The sequence below is a fragment of the Tupaia chinensis genome, unplaced genomic scaffold (assembly GCF_000334495.1).
Source record: "Tupaia chinensis unplaced genomic scaffold, TupChi_1.0 Scaffold000117_2, whole genome shotgun sequence".
In the NCBI taxonomy this organism is placed as follows: Eukaryota; Metazoa; Chordata; class Mammalia; order Scandentia; family Tupaiidae; genus Tupaia; species Tupaia belangeri.
This window is the reverse complement of record NW_006159583.1, coordinates 10,195,044-10,210,546: the sequence shown is the minus strand read 5'-3', so window position 1 is coordinate 10,210,546 and position 15,503 is coordinate 10,195,044. Positions and strand designations below refer to the sequence as shown.

The following is a 15,503-nucleotide window of genomic DNA, read 5'->3' as shown; positions in this document are numbered from 1 at the left end:
AGGAGATACTGAAAAGGGAAAACATGAACATTGAAAGGAAGAAGCAAATATTCTATACTGCAATGGAATGTGGATTGCCTAGGCAGCTTATCTGCCAAAACTGTATGTAAGTATATAAAATTTGGACATTTCAATATATGTAACTAGACCTAAAAACAGTAAAAAAACAATGATAATCATTGAATGAGGGGTGGAAATGAGTAAGGAAAATAATAACACAAGACTATTGATGCTTTCTGAAGCTGGGTAACAGAAACTCATTATCCTATTCTATTTACTTTGAGTATGTTCTAAAGTCCCTCTCAAAAAAATAAAAAATAAAAAAGAAAGTAAGTATAGGTAGTGATTTTAACTAGCATATGAAGAATGAAGTAGCAAAAGAGAGATTTTGACCAAAAGTATTTTCACCCTATGTTCCATCCTTTAATGGTAACAAATACTGAAAGCTAAAAACAAACAAACAAAAAAACCTTGGTTTTGATTAATCTTAATTTCTTGACTGTCACTAACTGTGAGTATAAGAACCCTTCAAGTTAACCAGAGTGTATTAACTCTTTATTATTCACTAATTTTTTAAAAGAATTATTTTATTTAAGTTTATGTATTTATTTATTTATTTTAATTTGACCAGAGAGGGACAGAACGAGAGAGAGTGAGAAAGCAAGGCACCAGGTCCAGGACTTGAACCACGGTTGGCCATGTGGGGGTCCAGCACCCTTAACCACCATGCCATCTGCCGGCTTCATGCTCACTAATAATTTTAGTGAATTTTATTTTTCAGAATCCAAGAAAGAGTGCATGAAAGGCTGTTGAGTCAAATTTTTTAATTAAAGCATTAAAAAGTATGACTACTCAAGATCTGGTTGTTACCTACTTTCAATCCTTCCTTGCAAGAGGGTACATGTACTCACCAAAGAGAGAGAGAGAGAGAGAGGCAGAGGAGAAAGCACTCTCCCATGGGGAATGGCCACACCTCAACCCCTTCTCCATCTCTCCCTCCTGTCAGGATTTTGGGGATGCAAGGACATGTGCCTGACATGTTTCTCAAGCTACTGGGTCTGGGACTGTAACCAGGCAGTTAGTCAGGTGGGATCCAGCTGCCTTCACTACTAGGCCATAGGACCAGCTCCCCGCTTCTTAGTTTCTTACTGCACCAGGCTCACACGCTCAAGCCTAAGCATGCTGTTCATGACCTGGTGCTCCTGTCATTTCACTAACCTCTTCTATGAATAGCCTCTCTTCTTCCTCTCCTTTTCCCTATCCTCTGCCTGGCTCTACATGAAGATACCTCTCTTTTAAAAAACCAGTTTAAGTATCACTTCCTCTATGGCATCATTCACAGTACCACAGTACCTGATTATATCTATTTATTGGCATGTGTGTCTTCAATTCTTAGATGTCACAAACCATGTTTTGCTAGAACATTATAACTCAACAAATATTGGCTCCATGAAAAAATCTTGTAGAGTAAGATTTCAGAGCTTAATTTTTTCCTCACATTCACTCTATTTTAGCAGTGGACCGAGAACCAGAACATAAACTTCTAAAAAAGGCAAGTTGAGAAATAATTTGCCTAATCCTGTAATTTTAAGTTTTTAATATCAAAAGACACAAAGATCATTACATTAATTTTCCTCATCTCATCATCTGTAGTATTTTTTCAAGGTCTGGGATTTTTTATATGTTAACCATCAACTCTTACGGAGAAAAGAATCAGAAAAATAAGATAGGCTTCTGGGTTGGTCCAAGTGGTTAAAGGAGCCAGATCACACATGGCCAACTGTGTGGTTCAATCTGAGCTCCAGTGGCCTGAAAAATGTGCTGGGTACATATGTGTGTGCCCCAAATCCAGAAAGGATGGAGAAATGGAGAAGAATGAAACATGGCATGACCACACCCCACTGGGCAGTACTTTGTCTGTCTCCCTCTCTGGAAAGTACACACGCCCTCAGGCAATTAAAGCAACAACAACAACAAAAAAAAGACTTGGGTTTCTAATATAAGGTATCTATAAATTATTTCTGAATTCTTATTCAATATTCTTCAATCTAGCTTCTTATTTATTCGGGCCTTTTAATAACTAAATGTTAAGGCCCTGAATCAGCAAATGTTCATAAATCTGCACTTATTTGTAATATAAGAAAGACACACCTCAGGGTCTAGTGGCTAAGGGAGCCAGATTACATAAGGCTGACTGTGGGTTGAATTCTGGACCCTGGTGGCTTGACAAACATGCCAGGTACATGTATGTGCATGCCCTGAATCTCACCAGGATGGAGAAATGGAGAAAGAACTGTGGTGTGACCATGCCCTATTGGGGAGGTGATTTCTCCCTCTCCTTCTCTGTCTCTCTCTGGTAAGTGCAGACACTCACCACAAATTTTTAAAAAGTAAATAAAAAGAGAGCTGAAACTACAGTGATATAGAATTATGAATAAACTGATTAGAGCAAGTTAATTAAACTCTATTGAGTTCTATAGATATAAAAAAGCATATTATAAAAACAACAAAATAACAAGGTAAGGAAAAAAAACTTTACTAAACTAACATAGAGGTTCTATATTTTCAAGAACTGGCACTACACAGACTTCTTGGTATAGAAAGATGATTGGACCATATGCTACCGGGGAGGGCTGAAGGGGGGAATCCTTATTAATTACTAACATCATCCCAGTGGCCTCTAGGACTGTGAATAAACATAGGATTCTTTTTTAATGTACTGTATCCATCTGTGGCCAGCCTAAAAGACAACCAAAAAAAGACTTTGCTGGGCCAGCAGGTGGCATGATGGTTAAGGCAGTAGATTCCACATGGCCAACTTCATGGCTCAAGTCTGAGAACCAGTGGCCTGAAAAACATGCCAGGTGTGTGTGCGTATGTGCCCTAAATCCCAAGAGGACAACGGAAGAAAAGGGATTGCAGCATGACCAATGTCTCTCCCCTCACTGCCACCCCTCGCCTGGGGGCTGATTTTTCACTTTTCCTCGCTGCCTCTCTCTCTCTCTCTTTCTGTGTCTTTCTCTGGTGAGCACATATGCCCTACAGCAAAAAAAATAAAAAATAAAAAAACCAGACTGCTAAAAATAAGGGCTAACAAAAAGTCAGACATCAAAAATAACAAATACTCTTCACAGGATGAGATCCGTTCATTCTTTAACTTTTCAAACAAAGAGGAATTTTCCCCAACTTCCATCCTACTTTCACATGACAGAAGTCATCCTTACCTCCCATCCCTAAGCATGCCCTCCTGGCCATGAAGACTCCTTAAGGGCCAGACTCGGGATCCGGGGTGGGAAACACGAGGACGGGATATGTCCCTTTCCAACTACTAAGATCCTTTCTCTATTTCAGTCTACTAAGGGAGGACCCGCCTCTTGGCCCACCCATTACCTTGCTGCCAGGAAAACTGAGAAAATTGAAACCAGCAATAAAAATGATGGTGTCCTTTCAGTGCAATGCTGGATGTCTTAGGCCTCTTAGTTACCTGAATCTGAAGGGGTCTGTGCCTTTCACTGTGTTTGACCAGATTATTTTACAATTCTGTAAATTACAGAAAATATGAAATAAAGCAAATGATTCTCATCCATAAAAAAATTGTGAATGAATATCATCCTGTGTAAATATACTTAATGCCTTTCACCCACATGCTGACTCCAAAGCTCACATTTTTTTGTTCTGTGGACACTGACCAGTTTTGTACCTACTAGTAAATTCACTTCAGCATTCAGTAATTGCTTATTTGTGTCTATTCTTTGGTTTCTTTGAGCTAGCTGTAAGGTCTTACGCTAGTGACATAAATGAGTTATAAAGGCCCAACCTGGGTGGCCCAGTCTGCAGCATACTGGGCTGCAGTGCGAAAGGCATAGGGGACACCATAGGTTTGGATCCCCGGACTGGCCTGAAAACACGCTTAATGTATAAGCACTCCAGATCCTAAGTACATGCATAAGCATTCCAGATCCTAAGGAGCTGGAGGGCTAGGGAAAAACAATCATAGGGTAACAGGACCCTGTTGAAGATGCTTCTTTTTCTCTCTGTTGATATACATACATATGTGCACAGACACATGTTTTGTCATGTCAACTAAGATAGAGTTTTGTTTTTGTTTTTTTGCTATAGGGCACGTGTGCTTGCCAGACAGAGAGAGACAGAGAGAGAAAAAGCGAGAAATCACCCCCCCCCCAGGGGGGATAGCACGCTGCAATCCTTTCTCCTTCATTCTCAAGATCTTGGGCATGCACGCACATGCGCCTGGTGTGAGTTTAAGCCACCAGGTCCAGGACGCGAACCGCGGTCGACTACATGGGAGTCCAGTGACATAGCCATTACGTTAACTGCTGATCCCTAAGATAGAGTTCTTTAGGAGTACTTCATGTGCAGAGTTTTTTGTGTTAACTAAAAAAAATTAAAAATTGGGCATAATTAAAGTATTTTTCTTCTTTTTAAAAAATTATTTTATTTAAATTGATTTATTTATATTTGACCATAGAGGGACAGAGTGAGAGAGGGAGAAAATGAGAAAGCAAGCTGCCAGGTCCGAGACTCAAACCAGAGTTGTCCATGTGGGTGTCCAGAGCCCGTAACCACTATGCCACCTGCCAGCTTCCTGATTAAAGTATTTTTCTTAAGGTAGAGTTTTCTTCCTTTCTTGAAGATTAAAGAGGTTAACACACCTCTAATATGAAATATTTTGTGTCATATTTTTACTTAAACTTAATTTTGTATCTGGTTGGCTGATATGTGGTAGAAGACAGAGAACCAGCAGAAGAACTAAGCCACCCCTGAAACATTCCTAAACCAAAATTTTACATAGCTTCCTGACCCTAGAATACGTAAGCTAAAGTCCAGAGTTTCTACCCAAAGACATGAGCACATTTTATTAATCACTTAGGCTGTCATTAATAATATTTTTGTTTAGTTTACTTGATATTTGTACCCTCTTGAATTCTAAATGGGCAGAGGTGGTTTACAGATTAACTCACAGGTGGAATAAAGTAAATATTGTTTGAAAATCCCCCCAAAATAATTCATTCTAAAGAGAACAAATGGAGCAAAAGCTCCTGGATATTAAAGCTGAGCACATCACACTTGCACAATAATTTAGGCTATAAACTTTGTGGCGACTAACGAGACACCAAAGCATGCCAGCTAATATAGGTTCTATTTTCTTTCTGTCTTCTTTTTTTCAGAATTATTTTATTTACCTTTAATTACTATTATTTTAGATTTTGACCAGAGAGAGAGGGAAAGTGAGAAAGCAAGCCACTAGGTTCAGGACTCGAACTGCAGTAAGCCATGTGAGAGTCCAGCACCTCTCGTCACCATGCCACTGCCAGCCCCTATCGGTTCCATTTTCTAACATTCACATATAGATACAAATGCTTTTGTGCAACTAAACCTGAATAGGATTTTTGGTTTTTTTTGAGTCAGGAACTATATCTTGATCGAATCCGTAAATACGTATCCCCCGAGTTTTATGTAATAAACCTTTAATAGATGCTTGTTGAATAAATGAATGAATGAATCCATGCAAGGTCTTCCTCCTTCCAAGATCTTGTTGAGAGAGCCTCTCACATGATAAAAGAGTGGGTGAGATCAGAGGTCTGTGCAAAAGCAACAAGTTTTATGGGATTTGGAGGATATATACAATTTTTAAAAAGTAATTGTTTATTTAATTTTATTTTTTCATTCATTTATTTTAATTTGACCAGAGAGAAACAGAGAGAGTAAAAGAGAAAGTGAGAAAGCCAGCCACCAGGTCCAGGACTCAAACCATGGCCAGCCATGTGGGAATGTACAGCACCTTAACCACCATGCCACCTGCTGATCCCTGAGGACATACAGGGTTTTTAAGTGTCACGAATATTATTTAGAGAAGTTTCACAGGGAGCTCCTTTGTGTTCCAGGAGTTGTTAGTCAAATATTCCTCTGTAATACAAAACTATTAAAAACATATTCATAAATACAGTCATGCAATTAGTCAGTACATATTAGGAACCTCCTCTATATCAGAAGTATGCAGAGGTGTGACAGAGCTCGAGTCCTGTGGAGAGATGAGTTAGGAGACATTACAATGCAGAGCAATATGCATAGAGGAATTATGAGGCCCCATAAAAGTAGAAAAGGGGCCACTATAAACAAATTGGAGGAAAATGGATAATTTCAGGAGGATGTATTATTTGAGACTTAAAAAAAGAGTATGCGTTAGCCAGAGAAGATTTCTTTTTCTTTTTTCTTGGTGAGACAGCAACATGATAGAAGGAATATATTTAAGTAGTGAAATAAATAAGAATAAATGAGAGCGGCTGGCAGATGGTGTGGTGGTTAAGGCGCTGGATTCCCACATGGCTGAGCAGTTCGAGTCCTAGACCTGGCTGGCTTTATCAGCTCCCTCTCCCTCTGTGTGTGTGTCTCTCTCTCTTGTCAAATTGAAGGAAAATAATGAACAAATAAAAGTAAATCAATAATTCTTAAAGAAAAAAAAGAATAAATAAGAATGAAAAGCTGTAGCTTTAAGGCAACTAAATTGCATTATAACTCCTGGGATGAAATTCTGAATCTTTTAAGAGGAGGTTTTTCTCTGAGCCCCTCCAGGGTTTCATGAAGGCTGGCTTCCTAGGCATATTTCATTTGAACCTCATTCTTTATGAGTATGCATGTGGACTCAAAAGGGTAGGAGCCTCCGGGCTCTACTGCTTTTGCCCAAGGATACTGAAGTGGAAAATTTATTCCTTAACCCAAAAGATTCACCATGGTACATTCCTAAGCCCTTATGAATTTCCTGTAACCTGGGAACAAAGTGCAAATCTTTTCATCAAAACTCAGAATTCAAGTTATCAACATTACAGGAAAATGTTTTGTTAAATGTTACATTTCTTAATGTAAAATTGAAGAGAGAATCAATCTTCCTCATTATTTTTAAAAGCTGCTATCTTCTAGGTAGTGAAAAAACTAATAAAGATACTGTATAAATTCCATTTTTAATTATTTCATTTTTATTTTATGCAGTAAAACAGATATTTGTGTTTTAGAATAAATATACTAACTAGAAATTTGAATTGCTTGCTATTGTATTAATATGCTAATTTCTTTAGAGCATATAATGAAGCATTCTTTTAAAACTTATTATCTATCTAGATAGCCTATTAATTTTTTTCTTTGAGAGATTTTTTTCTTGGGCATGCACTCACACACACTCAGAGTGAGTTTGTAGCCACCAACTCAAACCACAGTTGGCCATGTCAGAGTCCAGCAATGTAACCGCTATGCCATATGCTGGTCCCAGCCTGTTAATTTTTAAATAAAGCTATATTCCTCTGCACTACATAGCAGATATACATCAGGACACCATCATCAAAGGAATCACTGAAAGAAACATACATTGAATAAGTAGTTTATAATAAAAATGTATCATTGCTGGGTCAAACAGAATATGTTATAAAAAAAGTCTTTAATAGTATGCCATAAGTGCAGATTTTAGAAAAGGAACTATAATGAAAATACTGTACTTTAAATACATGTGACATTTAGAAAATCGATTTATATTCCTTAATTTTACCAATGTCCTCTACTTTATTAAAATGTTTACAGATGCCATCAATAAGGAAATTTATCTCAACAATTTCTTATGGTTGCTACAATAATAAAGAGTTCTGACTCAGGAAGACATCTACTTATAAACAAGTTTTGCATTTCCTATTTATCATTAGACTCAATTTTGTGGGCAATTGCTTTTGCCCTTGAGAAAGTTGTTCAATCTACTGTAATTATCTATATGACTTATGGCCTCTTTAGCAAAGTGAACAAGAGAAATAGGCAGAAAGACATAGAGAACATGAAAAAAATCACTAATAGTCAACTCTAAATTCTGAAAAAGCAACCCAGTCATGATGTTGCAGTATATTAAATTGTGGACCAAAGAAACATGTTTTATTTACTCAACAAGCTTTACAACAAGAAGTTACTACAGGTGAGAAAACGGTTTATTTTCTTAACCGTTATGAAGTTTATGAAAAGTAGAGTTGACTAATAAACTTAAAGTCCTTTTCATTCAGTATTTATTTACCACATATGTAGCAGGTAGTTTACATTTATCGACTACATATCTATTGGCACTCAAAGTATTTAGAGAAGCAAAGAAGGAAGAGAGAGAGGAGAGAAAAGAGCTTATCCTGGACTTTGAAAGGCAGAAATACTTGTATGGGCAGAGGTTGAGGAGAGCAAGGAACAGTAGCAAAAACGTGGAGATGACAAATAAGAAAATATAACTGGTCTCCAATAGAGGATTACACAGAATGCTAAGAACTAAAATGAAAAAGAAACACAGATTATATTTGACAGCAAGATTAAAAGTTCAAATTCTACTCTGAAGGCAGTGGGTTTTCTCCATGAAGGTTTCTTAGCTATGGTAATGTGAAAAACAACAATTTAACTCTATTGATTTTGCAAAATTAAAACTGATATGTAACTAGTAATGACAGCAGGTTAGTGTTTGGGGTGATTTAAAAGCATCACAAGAATGGCTGGCCATTCATTCAGAAAAGAAAGACCTGTTAGGAAACAAACACAGTAGTATCTACGTCAAATGACCAAGTCTTAAAAAAAGGCAACAAGAAGAAGAAAAACATATTCTATTGTAGGAGCATGATATCTGTCCTTCCATTCGTCTTTTTAAAAGGTCCCTTAGTAAAGGTATATAAGTTTCTTCACCTAGAGTCCTGAACATTCTTTTATTCCTCGATGTGTCCTACATACGCACATAATTGTTGCCATGTAAAAGTATTTTTCCCGGGACCAGCAGGTGGCATAAGGGTTACGTTGCTGGACTCCCAAGTAGTTGACCACAGTTTGAGTCCCAGATCTGGCAGTTTAAACTCATGCAGGGTGTGTGTGCATACATGCCCAAGATCGTGAGAGGAGAATGTAAAAGAAAGGACTTTCTGTCTCTCTGTCTCTGTCTCTCCAGTAAGCACATGTGCCCTATAGCAAAAATATCTCTCTTAAAAAAAAAAAAAAGGAAAAAAAACAGGGTTTTTCCGATTTTATTTATTTATTTATTTATTTATTTATTTTTAAAAGATGCCAGAGGGCACGTGTGCAAATTGGAGGTTGGAGGGGAGTGAGAAAACACTACCCATGGTCACTGCTACAATCCCTTCTCCTCTCTCTCTCCCTCTTTTTAGGGTCCTGAATACACATGCACACACGCCTGGTGTGTGTCTCAAGCCCCTGGACCCAGGACTCAAACTGTATGGTTGGCCATGTGGATTCAGCCACTTTAACCACCAGGCTATCTGTTCACTTCATCATTTGTTTTGAGAGAAAGAGAGAGACAGGATGAGCAGGAGAGAAAGACACATGCATGCACATGTACATATACATACACATACACATAAACATGCAGGATCTTGCCACGCTGCAATTGCCCCCACCTCCACCACCAGCCTTCCAGCCAGCCAGGATCATGGGTGCACCTGTGGGGGCACCTAGTGTGTTGAAGTCAACCCAGGATTCAAACCTCTGGCCTTCCCACATGTCTCCAGCATTATGCAGCAGCAGCCCTTTAGCCCCTGTACCACCACAGCTGGGTCACTGCTGATATCTATAAAGAGAGGTATTCATTTCTGTACATTTATTTTTACTGACCTTCTTATTAAACCTTTCTCTCTCTTTTTTTTTTTTTAATTGTTCAAGGGTACAGGTACTTGCTAGATAGAAAGTAACGCCCAATAGGGTATGAATATGCCCCAATCCTTTTTCCTCCATTTCTTTATCCCATCAGGATTGGGGACATCTGTACTCACATACCCACATGTCTTTCCAACTGCAGGGGCTAGGATTTGGACCTAACAGGTCATGTAGGATCTGGCACCCTACGTATGGTGTTTACTGCTGCATTACAGACCTGGCCTTATTATTCTTCATAGTTTTAAAGTTGATATACTTGGATTAATCCAACTGACAATCAGATGGACAATAACATTTTTTATCTTTAAAAATATTTATATTCCATTTTGTTTTCTTCTATTACTAACTGGCCATAATTTTTAGAAACATGTCAATTAATAATGATGATCCTGCCTTTAATCAGACCGCTGATATATTCAGGCCAAGGGCTAACAAATGTTGGATTTGTATTATGTTGGCATCTCCCTTGAAGTAGCATTGAGAATCAATGGAATGATGGAAAGAGCTTAAAGACCCATATGAGATTATTGTAGTAATCCTTGTCAGAAGGACAAAAAAGTACTTACTTGCCTAAGGCAAAGGAATTAGGAAAGCATGGTCTAGATTTCAGGGGTACTGGTGAGGAAGAAAAGAATGCATAAATACAATGCCCAGTTGAATTTAAGGGGTACGGAGAGATGGAAAACTAGGATGACTTCAAGGTCTCTAGTCTAGTTTCACCACTCAGTCAATCGGCCAGGTTAGGAATACTTAGAAGGAAAGTAAGACATCGATTCAGATTGCTGAGTAAAGGCAATTGGATAAATGGATCAAACATCACTAGCAAAAAATTAAATGACAGCTTTAAGGGGAAGTTATACAAAAGAGGGATAAAAATTGAATGCTGGAGAATGTCTACTTTTAGAAGGATGGCAAGAAAAAAATGGCAAAGAGGACAGATATATAGCAAAGAGGTGAACACAGTAGCATTGAAATAATAATAGAGGAGGTTTTTTTTAATATCAAAATTATATGGCTAAAGAATAAAAGAGACTGGGACAAGCCTGTGGTGTAGTGGTTACAGTGGCTGGATCCCACATGAATGACCGTGCATTCAAGTCCCAAACTGGTGGCCTGAAAACACCTGGGACCCACAGCAGTGGTGGTTAAGGTAGCAGTTGGAGTCCTGGACCACGTGGCTCAGGAAACATGCCAGGCACATGTGCATGCATGCCCAAAATTCTGAAAGGAGGAAGAGAGAGAGGCGAACAGACTACAACGTGACCATGCCTTCGGGAGTGGGAGGGTGATTTCGTGCTTTGTCTCTCTCTCTATCACTTTCTCTGGTGAGCACATGTGCCCTCTGGCAAGAAAAGAAAAAGGGAAAAGAATAAAGTCTGAGAAAAGGTTGATTTGGATTTCAGTAGTTTACTGGTAACCTTTTTGGGCTTAACTTCAACTGAATGATGAAAGATAGATACAGGAGGCTAAGAGAGAGCATAGGGGCCAGACTATGGCATAGTGGTAAACTGTAGTATTTTGTGTGAGACAAACCCACGTGGGGCGGCTGCCGGTTCATGTCTGGAAACCTCCCAGAGAATGCTGAGCCTGTGTGTGACCATGAACTAGTCTGCTGAACACGGGGTAGATCAGAGGCAAGGGCCTGTCAGCGGTTTTCTCTCTCTCTCATCAAGAGTGTAAATTTTGAGAAATTAAAATTTACATCCAGGTAAATCTACTAATTCTAATGTTTAATCATAGAAAAGAAATAGAACTTATTGGCAGTGAGCTGAGACAGTGGAATAGAGTGATACGGAGACCCATAACGCTTTGAAAATAGAAGAACCAAATGAAGATCTCCCTGGCGAGGGAGCTATGCAGATAGAACACAAATATTCTGAGGTAACAGTGATGGAAGAAGATTTTCCATTCTGAGAACTCTCTTTTTACAGTAACATAGGACATAAGGTCAAATGTCCAGATACTGACACTGAAAAAGGCTGAGAAAAAAATACTGTGGAGAACGGGCCAGAAAATAAAAAACTTCAAAGGTTGTTAAGTATGATCATAAACCCAAAGGACGTTTTAAAAATAGTAATTCACAGTGTGCCAAGTCAGCATGCTTGCTTGGTTTTTAAAAGTATACTTCTATAGTCTAGAGAAAGAAAAATGAGTAAGAAAATGGCTGATTCAAGGCTAGGAACCCAGGGGCCAGCTGGTGACGTGGAGGTTAAGGTGCAGGATCCCACATGTTAGAGTTTGAGTCCCAGACCTGTGGGCTTGAAAAACACACTGGGCAGGTCTGCAAGCATGCCCAAAATCTGGAGAGAAGAATGGAGAAGGGACTGAAGCATAACCATCATCCCTGGAAGGTGCTTTCTCCCTTTCTCTCTCTCTCTGGCATGCTCATGCACCCGAGTAAATAAATTTTAAAAATTTAAAAAAAAAAAAAAAAGAAAAAGAAAGAATGGGAACACACAGGCCGAAGTGTGAAAAGTTCTGGGAAGCTATCACTGCAAGCCTGTGGAGGGGGGAGTGGAGAGGGCAGTGGACAAGGCTAACACCATCCACCTCAGGAGAGCACTGAAAGCCTACGGAGCTGGGCGTGGGAATGTTTTATAGCTGGAGAAAAACAAGGGCTTGTTATATAATTTTAACATAAAAATTATATGATTATAAAAGCATCAAAGAGGAAGCAGCAGAGACTGACGCCTGAGGACATGGACTGCTTCTGGCACATGTTCTTTTCAACTCTAAAGCTAGTCTGTGACAGATGCAGGAAGAACTACCTGAAACCAAAGGTGAACAGGACACAGATTCCTAAGTACCAATAATGACCCCCTTTTAAATCTGATTTTCCAAACTCATACTAAAATTTTTAAAAATATTTTTAGCCATGGCCAACTTTTAAACTTGATCTTGAGACCTGTGGGAACAGAGGTTTGAACTAACATATGAGCTGAATTTTTAAAAAGATACCTCATATTTTAAAATAAAAAAAAAAAATGAACAAAGCCAAGGCTACTTCTAAAAATACATCTAAAGAACCAAACAAAGCGTTTGCTACTGAAACATAAAGAAAATAAATAAAATTTCATGTATCCTTTTATTTTTTAAGAGAGATTTTTGTTATAGGGCACATATGCTCACTGGCTAGACAGAGATAGAAAGCAAGACTTTACCCCCCAGGAGGATGGCCATGCCCCAATCCCTCGTCCTCCTTTCTTCTTTTGGGATTTATTTTTTTTTAAAACAATGGAATTTTATTTGGATGAAAAACTTAAGTTTACAATCACTTAGTAAATGAAGAACAAACATTTCAGTTTCCTATCCTATAATTCTTAAGAAAAAAAGCATTAGCAAATAAATATCTGTGAAAAGATTAAGGGTAAGGTGGATTGGATAATAAACTGCCTCTGACGGTCACACTCTGCATGTGACTCACTCTGCAAGGGTAAAATGCCACTGGAGATAAGTGAACTGGTAAGATACGGGCACTGCCTCTCATCCTACTCATTCCAATAAGCCCAATAAATACTCATTTTTTGCTCATCATGGCAGCAAACTATACACACTTTACTGAAGGAATACTTGGATAGAAGCACTTATGTACATTATATTATGTATCACAACTATAAAATGGTTTGGTTCCATTTAACCATCATTTATAAAGTTCAACTAAATGTTTTGTATTTTATCTGGGGTACGATGAGTATCAATCTAGACTGAAAAATATCCCAGCTGCCAATTCTCACCACTTCTGAAAAGACCTAGATGTTTGAAAAAGGACTGTCCCCCATACAAAGAACCAATTTCACAAACCTACTGGTAAACAAATACATTTCTATAATCAGAACCTCAGGATGCTAGAGTTATACTCGTTTACAAAAACCACTCAGCCACCTCTGGCCTTTAAAAAAGCTGGGACCAGCAGTTAGCGTAATGGCTATGTCACTGGACTCCCACGTAGTTGACTGTGGTTTGCATCCCAGACTCGGTGGCTTAAAACTCACGTCGGGTGTGTGTGCATGCGTGCCCAAGATCCCAAGAGGAGAATGGAGGAGAAGGGATTGCGGAGTGGCCATCCCCCCCGGGGGGGGGTGATTTCTTGTTTTCTGTCTCTCTGTCTCTGTCTGGCGAGCACATGCACCCTATAGCAAAAACCTCTCAAAAAAAAAAAAAAAAAAGCCTACACTGCAATATCCTAAAACATGTGCCCTGTAAGAATATCCTGAGCCTACACTGCATCTCACAATGAAGGAGAGTGGTCTTGTAGTGCAGAAGGAGGAGAGTACAACGTCACTGGGAAGAGTAGCCTGCTATGGTTTTAAAGAACAGAGCATCACATCGCTGGATTCTGTGCAACAGGGTCAAGCACTGTTGCCAGAAGGGGGATGGGTGGAGAGGATATCTAGCCTGTCCACTTGCAGAGTCGGACGCATGACTACCAGCTGGTCCTGGGGATGTCTGTGGCAGCTGCTGCCAGGTTGGTGACAGATTTCCTCTTTACACACTGGAAGTCTACATGCGGCTCTTTCCTTCTTCCTTCTCCCAGGACATTCGAATAAAAGGTCTTTGGGTGTAGTTGTAAATCACGTCTGGGTGCCCCCCTGGCCCTTTGTTTACTTTTTCTTTGTAAGTAGGCTAACCTTCTATTCCCAGTCTAACCTTCTTAAGACCCGTCTCCTTCAAAACTGATTTGGCCACATCTCTGTTTTCAATGTACTTGAAAAATCTACATAATTTTGTGCTATACATAATTTGTGAATATTCTTCTCCCATCTCCTCATCCCAATCAACCACATCATCATCTGTAAGCACCACTATATGGCAGTCTCGCTCCCCACTCTGGGCACTGGCTACTATGAGAGGAAGGATCATTCCGTCCAGATAAAATTCAAATTATCTACGAGCACCATCATTCGGTAACACACACACGGCACTGAGATCTCTACATTTCACAGTACTATATTCAGTAGAGATAGAAAGATAATTGCATGCTTCTCTTGGCTCAGCAACAGATTATTCCTGTTTTACAATAATCCAAAATAGCCTGAAACACAGTGGAACGAATTCCCTCTGCACTTCATACTCTCCCTTCTCATTGTAAACTCTCCCCAACCGGATTCCTCTGAAAGCGGCTGTGGAAGCTGCCACTCAGGGGGGGCCAGAGTCACTGGGGCAGGTTGCAGGCCAGCTCCTCAGCCTTTCTCGGGAAGGTCTGCTCCTTTTGGGATTTTTGGGCACACACACACACAGCCTGAGTTTTAAGTTACCAGGTCTGGGACTCAAACCACCATTGACTACATGGGAGTCCAGCAATGTAACCATTACCGCCATCTGCTGGTTCTTCATGTATCCTATTTTTTTTTACTTTATTTATTTACATTCATTCACTGTACATCATTACAGCATACAAAATGAGATTTTCCATCCAGAGTACACTGTATATTGTCTCAATGAAGCACATCAACAAACATGTTATTGTCAACAAATAATTTTCCATTTCTTATTTCCTATATGTTTTGCTTTTTGTCCCCCCATCCTTGATTCCCTATCTCTTACCCTCTGTGATCTCCCACTCTCCTCCTACATTATCCTGGTATCTATGTTTACTTTCTATAGTGTTCTCCCCCCACATTTTATTGAATTACTAAAGACCTTAATTAATCTAAATGTTTCATAGCAAACACATCTGATATATACATTTCCATGAACACAAGTCTAACTTTAGGCATCCTATAAAGTAGCACCTAGCTAGGGCTATATATCTTACTGCAGTCATTGAACAGATATTTTTTCTCTAAAACTTTTTTTTTTTTTGGTAACTTAATTTA

The 15,503-nt window shown here is 39.0% G+C and overlaps 1 protein-coding gene and 1 pseudogene across 1 annotated transcript in view; both read right to left on the bottom strand.

Moving 5' to 3' along the window:
- PEX7 (peroxisomal biogenesis factor 7) overlaps positions 1-15,503 on the bottom strand; it is a gene marked incomplete in the record, with an annotated part of 169,739 nt that overhangs the window by 83,526 nt on the left and 70,710 nt on the right.
- The window catches only part of LOC102478520 (BTB/POZ domain-containing protein 10 pseudogene), a 7,022-nt pseudogene continuing 5,495 nt past the window's right edge, over positions 13,977-15,503 (bottom strand).